General features: G+C 38.6%; 1 long non-coding RNA gene across 2 annotated transcripts in view; it reads right to left on the minus strand.

Moving 5' to 3' along the window:
* The window catches only part of LOC110257582, a 240,769-nt gene that overhangs the window by 15,054 nt on the left and 210,525 nt on the right, over positions 1-15,190 (minus strand). The gene's annotated exons all lie outside the window — the stretch shown is intronic.

Consider the following 15,190-nt stretch of genomic DNA (forward strand, 5'->3'; position numbering starts at 1 on the left):
TTTGAATCTATAGATTGCCTGGCAAACTATGGTCATTTTGACAATATTCATTCTTCCATCCCAAGAGCATCTCTTTATGTCATCTTTGATATCTTTCATCAGCACCTTAGAGTTTTCAGGGTACAGGTCTTTTGTCTCTAGGTGGGTTTATTCCTAGGTATTTATTCTCTTTGATGTGATGGTAAATGTGTTTCCTTAGTTTCTTATTCTGACCTTTTCATTGTTAGAATATAGGACTGCAAGGGGGATTTCTGTGTATTAATTTTGTATACTGCAACTTTACCAAAATTCATTGATGCACTCTAATAGTTTTCCTGTAGCATATTTAGGGTTTTCTTTGGATAGTATCAGGTCATCCTCAAACGGTGACACTTTTACTTCTTTTCCATTTTGGATTCTTTTGTTTTTCTTCTCTTATTGCTGTGGGCTATGACTTCCAAAACTATTTGGAAATACAGGGGTGAGAGTGGACATCCTTGTTTTGTTCCTGATCTTAGCAGAAATACTTTCAGATTTTCACTGTTGAAAATTATGTTAGCTGTGGTATTGTCATACATGGCCTTTATTATGTTGAGATAGGTTCCTTCTATGCAGTGGAACAGGATAGAAAGCCCAGAGATAAACCCATGTACCTATGGTCAACTAATCTGTGACAAAGGAGGAAAGAATATCCAATGGAGGGAAGAGTTTCTTCAATAAGTGGTGCTGGGAAAACTGGATAGCTCCATGCAAAAGAAGGAAATTAGGATATTGTCTAACACCATACACAAAAATAAACACAGAATGAATTAAAGACCTAAATGTAAGGGCAGATACTATAAAACTTCTGGAGGAAAACATAGGCAGAATGCACTTTGACATAAATCACAGCAATATCTTTTTGGCTCCACCCCCTAGAGTAATGAAAATAAAAACAAAAATAAACAAATGAGACATAATTAAAGATATTACCCAGCGAAGAAAACCATTAAGAAAAAAAGACAATCCATAGAATGTGAGAAAATATTTTCAAAAAAAGCAACAGTCAAGTGATTACTCTCCAAAATATGCAAAAATCTTATGGAGCCTTACATATTAAAAAAAAAAAACAATCAAAAAACAGGCAGGAGATCTAAATAAGCATTTCTCCAAAGAAGACAGACAGATGATCCCACAGCACATGAAAAGAAGCTCAATACCAATAATTATTGGAGAAATTAAAATCAAAATGACAATGAAGTATCACCTCACATCAGTCAGAATGACCATCATCAAAAAGTCTGCAAACAATAAATGCTGGAGAAGGTATGGGGGAAGGGAACACTCCCACTCTATTGGTGGGAATGTAAATTGGTGCAACCACTATGGAGAACAGTATGGAGATTCCTGAAAAAATACTAAATATTGAACTACGTATTATCCAACAATCCCACCTCTGGACATATACCCAGAGAAAGTAATTTGAAAAGATACATGTGTCCCAATGTTCACTGCAGCACTATTTACAATATCCAAGACAGGGAAACAATCTAAATGTTCATTGGAAGTGGAATGAATAAAGAAGATGTGGTATATACATACAATGGAGTATTATTCAACCATTAAAAGAAGAAATGCCATTTGCAGGAACATGGATGGACCTAGAGCTTATCATTAAGTGAAGTAGGTCAGAAAAAGACAAATATAAAGTGATATCACTTTATATATGGAACCTAAGAGTGATACAAAACACTTGTAAAATAGAAATAAACAGATTTTGAAATCAAACTTGTGGTTACTATAGAGGAAGCCATAGGGAGAAGGGATAAACCAGGAGGATGCGAATAATATACATACTACTCTATATAGAATAGATAATTGACAAAGACCTACTGTAAAGCACAGGAAATCTACTTAATATTATGTAATATCCTGTACAAGAAAAAATGGATATATAAAAGTATATAACTGATTTACTTTGCTTTACATCTGAAACTAGTACAATATTCTAAGTCAACGATACTCTGGTAAAATTAAAAAAAAAAAAAAAGAGTCCCACTAAGGAACCATATATAAGAAACCTCTACTGTTTGGTAGGGCTCTAAATCCCATAGAAAAGGACATGGTGATATTACCAGATCTGACAAGTAGCCCCAACTATGTAAATAATCTAGAAGCTTACTTAAAATATGGATCCATGTCCACCACTACTAAGGCTATCCTTAATCCCATGTGTATATTACACCTTTAATTATTAGTTAATGGAATTCAATACCATGTTTCATTTTTATTATTTTTCTATATACACAGGGTTAACTGTATTCATATAATTTAGTCATTTAAATCTAATATGGAAGTAAACTCAACTTACAACCCCTCCTTTGATTCATTATAGCACACACTTTAAACAAGGATTTCAACTAAAAGTTGCAATAAATAAGAATATATTTAAAAACTTTAATCACATTGTTCACTAAAAAGTGTCATTAATTAAACACCTTGGCAAGAGAAAAATGTTTTTAAATAGTCAAAAAATCAACAATTTAAAATGTTTTTTCTCATCTTCTGGATTTCTAGTTTATGTGTGCTGCAATGTACATAATATATCAGAGCATAGTAATATGTATATAACATATAAATAAATAGGTTTATTAGAGTTGAGAACTCAAAATTTTGGAAATCCTTGATTTAGATTCTTGCATGTTACTTGTGTAAAGACCTTTTTTTTTTTTGCTTCTTTAAATTGCACAAACAAAATTTATCAAACTATATTCCTCTGTGTTATTTGGGAAAGAAGAAAATAAGTCAAATCATTTTTTTAAGTACATTTTTTTGTTGTTATTTTTCCACTACATATTTTTTCCTAATATACAGCATGGTAACCCAGTTACACATACATGTATACCTTCTTTTTTCTCACATTTTCAGGCTCCATAAGTGACTAGACATAATTCCCAGGTCTACATAGCAGGATCTTACTGCTAATCCATTCCAAAGGCAATAGTCTACATCTGTTAACCCCAAGCATCCCATCCATCCGACTCCTTCTCCCTCCCCCTTGGCAACCACAAATCTATTCTCCAAGTCCATGATTTTCTTTTCTGTGGAAAGGTTCATTTGTGCTGTATATTAGATTACAGATATGTGATATCATATGGTATTTGTCTTTTTTTTTTTTTTTTTTTTTTTTTTTGTCTTTTTGCTATTTCTTGGGCCACTCCTGCAGCATATGGAGGTTCCCAGGCTAGGGGTCGAATTGGAGCTGTAGCTGCCAGCCTACACCAGAGCCACAGCAATGCGGGATCCGAGCCGTGTCTGCGACCTACACCACAGCTCATGGCAATGCCAGATCCTTAACCCACTGAGCAAGGCCGGGGATCGAATCTGCAACCTCATGGTTCCTAGTTGGATTCGTTAACCACTGTGCCATGATGGGAACTCCTGTCTTTCTCTTTCTGACTTACTTCACTCAGCATGAGAGTTTCTACTTCCATCCATGTTGCTGCAAATGGCATTCTTTTGTTCTTTTTTATGGCTAAGTAGTATTCCATTGTGTATATATACCACATCTTCCTAATCCAGTCATTTGCTGATGGACATTTGGGTTTACATCAAATCATTTTTTTTAAATGGAGACAAATCAAAGCCACTGATATGTTGATGTGTCAAGTGAATCTCCAAGAGGAGGCTTGAACATATAGCATTTTCTGGTTTTATAAATCCACGGAACCCTATTTTCATGAAACATCTCATGGAAATAATGTTCCAAGTAAGACACTGGCAGACATCCTTTGATTTTATCCAACTATTAGTAGAACTCTAACAAATATTTCTGAGTTCTGATGATTAGCTAAATGGTGATAAAAGTAAAGCTAACCTATGTAGACTCTCTATCTACTCCCTGTGTTAAACAACCCTTCCATCAGTCAACCACTCTGTGCCTGCATTTAAACTCCTAACTGTCCCAACCCTCCACCTTCATCATTTACTTTCCCTATTCCCTGATTTGAGTCCACTAACACCCCATTTTTAGCAAATTTCTTCCTCTGCCAGAGTCATCAGTTTATACCTCAAAACAGTGCTACCCCTTCATGGCCAGGCTATGGGCAAAGTATGTATTACATGATAAAGTCATCCATTATAATTATTTCTAGATGCTAAAGGCTTCTTTATAGTTGTTTTCAAGTAAACTTCAGATCTAGAAGCAAAATATAAATGAAAGTCAGATTTAAGTAGAGGCATGGACACAGCAGGTCACTTAACATAGGAATTCAGAGAAGTGCCTGTGGACAAGTCAAGGATGCCAGAAATGAAAATTTTGTGTGGGGGAGGTGGTTGTACAGTATAGAGAGGGCCTAGGAACCTGAAGACAGTTCTAAGAAACACACATTTTAGTGGAGTCTTTAGTGACAAAACTTGAAGGGATAAGTAATGTAGTCATGTAGGCCAATACAGTAGCATCAAAAGAGAAAGGATACCAGAACGGAAGTGTCTTCTTTAAAGTTATTTCAAATTCTGGGAAAGAGACAGCTACTTATTCAGTCCATAAGCATGGCTGGCTCTCAATTGCCACTTCAGCTCACTGCCACCTGGATCACATGGTCCATTTGTTCAAAATGTGTTCTCTGTCTGTGGTGGCTATTAGCCAGATAGGTCTATCAACTCTAGGGACTCAACAGCAACCCAAAGCTCATTTGGCTTAGGAGAGTGAGTTCTTAGGCAGGATACATAGATGGACTCTCTCAGGTCACAGTGCTAGAAAACCTCACATGAACTCACAATGGTTATGCCATCTGCTGGTCTAGCAAAGGAACATGATTTACATCAGCAGGACTTGCCAAGTTGTCTTGTAACCACTGCAGGGGCAATTGTTAGTCCTGATACAAAAATATAATGTTTCTAAATTAAAATGTGGGTTTATGTAAAAAATAATTACAGAGTTATTAATGTACTTAACCTCATCTGGGGAAAGTTTAAGACATTACCAGGGAACTCAGCTGCCCAATTCTTATAAATGCCTTGAAAATGTACTCTTCGCTGAATAATTTTGTGACAGGCAATAACAACCTTGAGTTCATGGGCTCTTTTGTTTATCAGCTCTACCCTACTTTCTCAGCTGATGGCAATGAATTTATAGCAGAAAAATCCTTGGTATAAAACATTTCTTGTTGTGCCCTGTAATGTGCTTTGATATCCGAAACTCTGAATTTCACAGCTTCAGGGTCCTGTTCAGCTTGAGCTTGAAGAGTTTTTGAAAGAAACTTTAACTAGATAAATTTAAAGTAACACATAGGAAAATGATACAACTTTAAAACCTGGGAACTTTTCATGCTGTTTAAAAAAATAATGACCGATCTGGCATTTCCTTTAATCTGTCTTCAATTATAAAATAATCATGGCTTCAGAGATATTGATTTTTTAAATGCACATCTTAGAATTGACAAAAACCTTTAAATAGGCTACAGATCAAAAGTGACTTTAAGCTACCTTTATATTACACTATTTAAAACTGAATAAATTTGACTGGGATCATCAATTTATATTGCTTTTTATATCAAATATAAATATGGTTTTTGTGTGTGTGCCTTGGAGAAGCTGCCTCTGAATGATTCTCAGTGCTGTCTACCTCTCTTCTCACACACTGCTTCCACCCCTGCCCAAGCCACAAGTCACTATAACCTCTAGCTTGCACTACTAGGTGGCTTCCTAGCTGGTCTTCCTGCTTTCATTCCTTTCTATATATATATATATATATATATATATATATATATATATATATATATATATATAGAAAATATTTAGACCATATTTTTATTTTTACCTATGACATTTGTGTTTTAATTTTAATTTTATTTTTAATTTATAGTTGCTTTTGGAGTTCCCATCGTGGCGCAGTGGTTAACGAATCCAACTAGGAACCATGAGGTTGCAGGTTCGGTCCCTGCCCTTGCTCAGTGGGTTAAGGATCTGGCGTTGCCATGAGCTGTGGTGTAGGTTGCAGATGCGGCTTGGATCCCGCGTTGCTGTGGCTCTGGCGTAGGCTGGTGGCTATGGCTCCAATTAGACCCCTAGCCTGGGAAATCTCCATATGCTGCGGGAGCAGCCCAAGAAATAGCAATAAGACAAAAAAACAAAACAAAAAAAACAAAAAAATAAAAAAAATAAAAATAAATTATAGTTGATTTAACTATTGCATTTGGAATGGATAAGCAATGAGATCCTGCTATATAGCAAAGGGAACCATATATAGTCACTTGTGATAGAACATGACAGAGAATAATGTGAGAAAAAGAATGTGTTTGTATGTTTTATGCCTAAAACCCATTCACCATAGAGCTGACAACCAACACTGGGTCCTTTCAGTAACCCCCCATTACCCTTCCTGTTCAACCCAAACCCCTCCCTATAGGCTATAAAGCCCTGAACCAACTAACAAGGTCTCTTGTCCCCAACCTGCCTGAGTCACTCTTTCCCTCTTATCTCTGCTCCATCATTGTAGCCTTCTTTCTGCTAAGGGATCAGGTCGAGATCCTTTCTTTCCTAGGGCTTATGCTATGGGACACCTCCTGCATGGATGGCTTCTTCACTTCACCCCTTGTCATCACTGTATCATTGTATTCTCATGGTCTTTAAATTTTCACCTTCAATGTTACTTTTTTGTCTTTTCTAGGGCCACACCCACAACACATGGAGGTTCCCAGACTAGGGGTCTAATCAGAACTGTAGCCGCCGGCCTACACCATAGCCACATCAACGTCAGATCCAAGCCATGTCTGCTACCTGCACCACAGCTCACAGCAACTACCGGATTCTTAACCCACTGATGGAGGCTAGGGATCGAACCTGCAGCCTCATGGTTCCTAGTCGGATTTGTTATTAACCTGAACCACAGTGGGAACTCCCAATGTTACTTCTTAATGCAACTGATTTAAAATAAGTCTTCTTCCATTATTCTCTCTCAGGGTCCTAAATTTCCTTCAGAGCACTTTTTCATAACTGAGAATGATATCGTTATGTGTTCACTTTTTATGGTCTATCTCCTTCACTAGGTATTGAGCCCCATATTTGCAGGGCTTGAAATGACTTTGTTTAGATTCTATACCCAGCATCTATCAGAGTAGATTCTCGATAAATACTTATTGAATAAATGAATGGTTTTATACCCAAAGCTGCCCACATTTGCCACATAACATCCCTCACTCCTACTTCTCGTTATTACTAAGCATATACTTACCACAGCCAGTCACTGTGCTAAGAATGTATCTGTATTTATATGCATTGCCTTATTTAAAATAGCTCATTTGTCTTTTTTTTTTCTTCTTCTTCCTGGAGCCACACCATGGCCTATGGAGGTTCCCAGGCTAGGGGTCAAATCGGAGCTGTAGCTGCCAGCCTATCACAGCCATGGCAATGCTGGAAATGAGCCACATCTGTCACCTACACCACAGCTCATGTCAACACTGGATCCTTAATCCACTGAGTGAGGCCAGAAATCAAACCCACATCCTCATGGATACTAGCTGGGCTCATTATCACTGAGCCACACAACAGGAACTCCTTTTTTTTTTTTCCCAACACACTATGGGCTAACTAGTAAAAAGGACTCAGGCACAGAGCAGTTGGATAACTTGTGCATGTTCTCACCTCTGTAAGCAATGGTCAAGCAGGCAGCCTCCTCTTAGAACCCACTTTCTTCATCACTAGATTATAGAGCATCTTCTGTACTGGTAACCGTCTCCTTTGTTGTATGCCAAAGGTGCTCCCCAGGAGGCTCAGAATTAGCCTATAGGCTTAGTGACAACCAGCATACTCAGAAGCATCGATTATACATAACTGATTATCTTGTTATGTCTCCCTTATGCCCCAATAAAGGGAGACTAATGCCACTTACATCTCTTCTGTTTGGTCTCTGTAGTAGTGGTTCATTTATGGATATACTAGCACACATCTGCTTGGCAGACCTGCCCAGAAGGTCTGGTCAACTCCAGCTATTTCTAAGATGTCTTTATTGATTTTTGCATTGCTTCTGGCTTGTTTTCAGCACATCACTTTAGTGTCTTAGCTTGACAGCCCTCTGACCTATTCACTATTGAATTGCTGTTCAGAAATGTACTCACTTGCCCTGCCTACACAACAGAGCTGAATTCCTGCAGTATTCTGATCAGCCTGACACTTTTAAAGGGGTGGTCATAAAGATGTGGCAGAAGTTTCCATGGCCATTATTTAGTAATACTTAGCAAAATGGCTCTCAGAATGATATAGTATTTATTTATTTTATTGTATCTATATTAACAGGACTATTTAGTTCAATTACTAGGTATTAAGTATTTCCATTATCAGGCTAGTATAGCACTAAAATTACAATGGCATATTAAAAATATATAGTTCTCTTAAAGAATGTGTAAATTTATGTTAAAAGTTTCATTTAATATATACCTTAGATAATTATCTAGGATAGCGTAAGGTCAAGTGCTGGAATGACTGTTGCAAACAATGAAGTTGCAATGAGAAGAAAGCATACAGCTATGGACAGGAATTGATGGTGAAGGCTTTATGAGCATCTAAGGATATTTGGCCTACTATAGGGACCAGGGTGGCATAATGATTAAGAGTACAGGCTGGTGCAGTCAGAGATTCTAAGTTGGATGTCTTCACTAACTGAATGGCCTTAGGCAAGTTACTGTATTTCTATGGCACCAATTTAATTATTTGTAAATTGAGAATAATAATAGTATTTACCTTAGTGTTGTAATCAGGATTAAAATGAATAATACATATATATACAAATTCACTTTAGTGGTGGGACACAGAATGGAATGTACTATGTAACTACCATTGGTTTATATTATAAAGGATGGAGGGTAGTTGCATGATAGGACTGGGAAAGGATCTCAGGAAAGGAAATAGCACCCCCAAGGGCCTGGAGCTGGAAATGAGCAGGATGTGTCCCAAGGGGGAGGGAAGACCTGCCTCAGTGCAATCCACAATACTCTAGTACCTTCTATGTAATACTCTGCCATTTGATTTTGGACAAAAAGCAAAACTCATGCACTTGCAATTTACCAAGAATTTCACCCTGTCTCTAAAGAGAATTCAATACCATTCTTGCTGTGAAGTGTTGATCTTCATCTGCACGGCACACTGCTCCATTACCATTCCTGCCAATCTTCCAAGAGATGCTCTTGCTTTCTTAACACAGATTGTTATCTCCTTGTCAAATGATGCCTCAATGCAAGGGATGTTCCCAAGTTACCATGAATACAGACACAACTTTCAGCTTTGGACCTTCGATAGGACAAAGTATAATATATGCCTCTGCCTTTTAACTTGGTCTATAGTACACAGAATAATTTTTTTTTTCATTTTAATGAGATTGTCTATGTGTCCTTTACAGTGGATTTTAACGGCAGCTACAGTGAGTTATTCAACAGAGAAGTCAGACCGTATCTGAGCCCTTTGCTAGAAGCATGGATAACAAACCTCAGGCTTGCTGCATAAAGAAGGTGGGGGTAAGGTAGAGTTGAACTGCAGGTTAATCTCTTTATATTATAAAAATGACTCCTTATTTCTTTCTGCAAACAACAGCAAAATTCTTCCACAATTTCCATGGAATCTGTAAGGTAGAAATACAGTCAAATGGCCCATGAGAGAAATGGTATTCTCCAAAAGACACTGTGAGAGCCTCATCCTTTTATCTGAGAAGCTCCTAATACCTACAAAGAGTCACGTGGCTTCCAGCCAGGCTTTGCTTTAATCCCTTCTAATCTGTGCTACATTCCTGTTCCGTCAACTTTATTCTTCCCTTTTGGTCCAGAGCATATGGAATGTGTAGGACCTTTTGTACAGTTTGTATTAGCAGGTATTCCATGCTCACCTCCCTGTGCCACTAAGATACCTAATTACCCTACACTCGAGGGGATATTACAGACTGTGCTGTTTGGATATACACAGGCTCAGACAGGGAAGGAGGGAGCAGGGTTCAGTGGTTCCCATGCATACAGTCTGAGCTTCCTGGAGAAGAAATCAGTGATATGCTACAGGAACAGGGCACTCTGCCATTTCTGGTTCAATATGCAAATGCAAGTCTGGCACATTTGGATTTTATTAGACTTTGTCCACTTGATGGCAAAACCTTCAGAGAAAAAGCAGCAGGCAAGCAAATCATCCCAATCTCCAGGGGTTTGGAGGTATGTTCACAAAACTCCATGAGATTAGGAGAAATATTTCCCTTTGGGACATGCTGGCACCCAATGGAGAGATAGGGACTCCTCTGACGGCCCAGCCGAGTGAAAAAAAAAAAGGGAGCATCCCCGTCCCCCTTCCTTCAGCGTGTGACCAGCAAAGGTCAACCTTCAACTCCTTTAGACTAAGAAGGCCTCGAGCAGCCAGCGCATGGACATGGTAGGCTCCATTCCACCTTTCAGGTGCTGACAGCCCTCCATTCACAGGCTTTGAAGAGACCACAGCAGTATCCACACACTAGGACGTGCCACATACAAGCCAGAGAGACAGTGGACCACCCTATCTCGGTGCTACACTTGGGCACCAAAATCCCACTTTTAAGAAGTTCTATTTTCGATAAAGTCAGATTGCCTTTTGAAGACTTTTTTGCTTTCAAATAAAACAACTATCTTATTGGCCTTCCTGTGTATTTTTCCTTAGAGAAGAGGAAAGATGGACCACGCAATTGAACATCTGGGGGCATCTAAATACTGTGTTGGTGTCTGCACTAATCCAAATCCAATCTCCACCAAGCCCCCAAACTTCAAAATCCTGCAGCCAAAGATGACTGGGAAAATGTATAAATCATGATTTTGCTCCTGGGTACTTAGCCCCAGTGATGAGGTGCTTAGCATCCTACACCACCTGCATCCTAATGCGCCATGAGCAATTCTGGTTTTTTTTAAGGCTTTGCTGAAAGTAGAAAGGATAAGCAGCAGGCTCTGTCTTTAGTATTCAGGGCTGAGAAGAACTGCGCTATAAGCCATTTCTTATGCTTTGCTGTCAGAACAGAGTTGCGGGGGCAGCCTACTACACAGGATTGCTTTGGAATAGCATCCAAAGTGATCTTGAAGGAAGAGGCCAGGGACTGGTTAATGCCTGCGGTGCTCTTGACACTTGTCTCAGAGTTCCTCATTGTTAGATGAGTCCTGCAGTGATTGTAGCTGTGATGGCCATGGGTCACCCATGGAGAAAGAGGAGGAGAAGAAGGTAGTGCTCACATGCTCTTTACATGATCAGCAGCCATGGTCCCTGTGCTCAGTCAATTTCCCTCTAGGCCTCAAGGTGGCCTACCAGGAATCAGACAGCATTTTTCTGATCTTGTGTTAGTCCTGGAAGCCTGAGATGGGAAGGTCTGACATCAGGCAGCACAGATCCTGTGGGATTTATAAAACTGACAGATGTCACACATAGGAAGCAGGCTTTGCATCTGACACCCAGTGGTGCTACAAGAAAAGTCATTTTTAATGCAAACCGAAAGCCAAATTTCCACGTCCTTTTCAAAAACAAGTTGACATTCTAAGGCATCTCTCTTACAGCTTCCCTAAGAATTTCTGCTGCCTTCCCGTTGCAAATGACATTGAAACATCTGTGAGATATTGATTTCAGAGAGTAGTTCATAGAAAGCAGACTTTGGGTTTGACCTAGAGCTAATCTTTTAAAAATTGATCTTAGAGCTTCAATAAGAGCTAGGGAATGGTTAGCCTGGACATTTAAAAAAAAAAAAAAAGATATGATTTTTTACTAAGCAGCACGGCATTTTTATTGCTCCCACCAGCTCTGCGTGTCTTCTTCTTGACACTCATGGGACAGAAGTATTGTCATGGATTCACAGTTGGGTACAAACAAGCCTCCATGATTCTTTAAACTCTCTGGTTAGCTCACGTGGGAAGGTCCAGAGCATCATTAACGCTAATTAGAAAAGGTCTCTTGCTGTTCTGAAAACCCTTCATCTCTAGAGAAAGCAGAAGAGGCAGATCCCATAAAGTCTTTTCTTCTTCCTGCTAGTGTAGTTGTGTCATGCGGTAACTCCATACTAGGGACCAATTGTGTCAAATCACTAAGTATATACTCACACTTCTCATATAAATCTACTTGCATTCATTACAAATGTATTGGATGCCTGTAATGTGCTATGCATTCATTTTCAATACTATAGCTGGACAAATAAATGAGAAAGAAAAAAATCTTAGACATCATGGATTTTTATTCCAGCAAGAGACATTGACAACAAGCAAGAGAAATCAGTAAAACATATACCTTGCTAAGTAAAGGTAAGTGTTAAGGAGAAAAAGAAAAGAGGCAGATATGTTGGGGTACAAAAGGATTGTAGAAATTTGAGGTGGGATATCCACGAAGAGTCCCTAAGATAATTTCTGAATATATAGCTAAAGGAAGTGAAGAAACAAGCCATGCAATTATCTGGAGAAGGAGAATTCCATACAGAGAAAATAACAAGTGCAAAATCCCTGAGATGTGGCATGTTTAGGAAAAAATAAAAATTCCCGTGTGCCTAGAACAGAGCACATGATGGCAGAAGTCAGATCATACAGGGCCCCGGAGGCCACTGTAAGAAATTCTGCTTTTACACTCAGTGAGATGAGAAGCTGGCGGGGACTTTTAAGCAAAGCAGTTACATTATCTCACATACATTTTAATGGTATCACAGAGGCTGATGTGCTGAAACCAAACTATAGTAGAAACCAGGATGGGAGGACAGGGTGGGAAAGAGGCTACTGCAATAATCTAGTCAAGAGGTGATGAGTTTTGCTCCAGACTGCTGATGGTGTGGACTTGCAAGATAGGGTTGGATTCTGGATATATACATATAGGCTGCTTGGGTCAAATTTTATCTTAGGCCAAGCTAACAGCCATCAGAAAAGCTTTCCCACACTCAGAGTATTCAGACTATATCATGGCCTCGGCAAACACATATAGTAAAAAAGATCGACATACATCACATACTTTTTCCATACTTATCTATGTTCTCTACTCAGATTGCATATTTATTCTCAGTCATCCTGTTACTAGAAACATCTTGAATAAAACAGATTTTATGACCTAAACTTTGAGTTCCTTAGAAAAAGCATATTTTATATACACGTAATTTTGGAAAACATTTTCATACTTCAATGTAATTACCACATGGAAATCCACTATTGGCATTAGTACTTAGTCTGTAAAGAATTTCTCATGTACCTGCTGTAATTAGTGGAAAACATTGTACAGCTCTGGTCTTCCTATAACATACCTGTCTCAGAGAATAGATCCCAGCTCTTTGAAATTCACCTTTTGCAGAAGTGAGCTACCTCATAGAAGGCTGCACTCCCTCCCTGGTGTAACATGTTTCTATTGACTGGCCCATGCAGGGTATAAAGACATGGCCCCTTTGCCTTGATTCACAACTCTGAAGGGCCATGCCAGCTCCAGAGCTCCCTGTGGACTTGACCAAAGCCTCTGCTGCAGCCACATCATGGTTCAACTTGTTTCTCTGCACATCTGGCCTTTTTCATTCCCTCACAGGTATTGTTTCTGAGAGCCACTCATCCAATAAATTTGCTGCATGCAAATCACAGTCTCAGAATCTATTTTCCAGGAACTCAAAACACCATGACCTTATTATACAACTTTTATTCTATGAAATTAAATACTAAAGCCACAGATATAGTCAAAGTTTCAGCCCCCTAAAAAAAAAAAAAAGACTACTCATCAAAGGGAATGAATGTTATCTACTACTGTTTTAAATTTTAATTCTAATCTAATCCCCAAAGTGCTTATGCTTTCAGTTCATTATTTACCTTACGGAAAAGGCTTTTAAAATGAAAGACCAACTTTCAAGGGAAAGTTCTTTGCCATTGTACAAAATGTATTTTCTACTCTACAAATTCCAGGGAACACATATGCAGAATTTAAGTGATCGCTGTCTCTAAAAGTCACAAATACATGACATAAGTACCTGAGCATGCATATATCTTGGAAGGAGACTGAGGTGGCTGCATTTGAAACTATTGTGTAAGTTGCTCAGCTACTCAGCCACTTATGAAATGAGCAATATATTTATCTATGTGTTTGTGTATCTATTCATAGGTGAATGTGCTTAGAAGCACGCTCTTGACTAGGGTTTCTCTCATAAAGGATTTTTAACACAAAGAAACACTGCTTGCCTTTGGAGACTTCTGTATGCCACTGTCAGTTCATCTCCCTGGAAACAGAGATGTTTATAATATAATGTATTCTGCTAATAGCCGTAACCTGATAATATATGACACAGATACAGCAATTTTAACTACACACAACACTTCATGTATGCATTAATAAATTCCAGTACAACTGAAATACAGTGAGCTAGAATTATTTATTTTCTCATTTGTTTTACTAATAGCATCTCAAGAATGGAGATTCTCTGTCTCCTCTTTTGGTTTGGGTTTGGGAGTGATTTTTGCTCTAATGTTTTTATAAAAACCAGATAAATGTATGGAGTTCCCATTATGGCACAGCGGCAACAAACCCTACTAGGAACCATGAGGTTGCAGGTTCTATCCCTGGCCTCGCTTAGTGGGTTAAGGATCTGGCATTGCTATGAGCTGTAGGTCTCAGACAAGGCTCGGATTGGATGTTGGCTCGGATCCCACGTTGCTGTGGCTCTGATTCAGCCCCTAGCCTGGGAACCTCCATGTGCCAAAGGTGTGGCCTTAAAAAGCCAAAAAAAAAAAAAAAAAACCCACAAATAAATGGAGTATTCTTTAGGGGGGCTGGGAAATTATTGCACAATCCCAATAAATCACTGTAATGGTACATAAATTATCTGAGAACAATGATGTGGCAACATTTCATTGTTGCCATAAGATTTCACTTGTCAGACTTGGAGCTATCTCATTCCATTTCATATACAGTGTTAGAAGTAGAAATGGTTTTTAAAATCACCTATTTCAACTTGCAGAATTTTTTCAGAAGAAAATGTAAGATAGTTATTTATCTCAAGATCATAGAGCTATCTGTTGTAGAATTAAACAGAGATATTCAGGTCTCCTTCCTTTTCAGGATGGTGAACTGGGCACAAATTTAACTTTGTTCCCTCCAAACATACTACAGAGTGAAGGAAAATGTTAAGATCTGTGACTATGCTAAGACACTAGGGAGTGTATCATCAGCAGAACAGAAAACTGAGGAATTTCTACAAGTTATAGGTGGGCTTCCCTGTCTTTTAAAAGTGTTCATGTTGAGAACATTT

This window comes from Sus scrofa, chromosome 18, assembly GCF_000003025.6.
Source record: "Sus scrofa isolate TJ Tabasco breed Duroc chromosome 18, Sscrofa11.1, whole genome shotgun sequence".
In the NCBI taxonomy this organism is placed as follows: Eukaryota; Metazoa; Chordata; class Mammalia; order Artiodactyla; family Suidae; genus Sus; species Sus scrofa.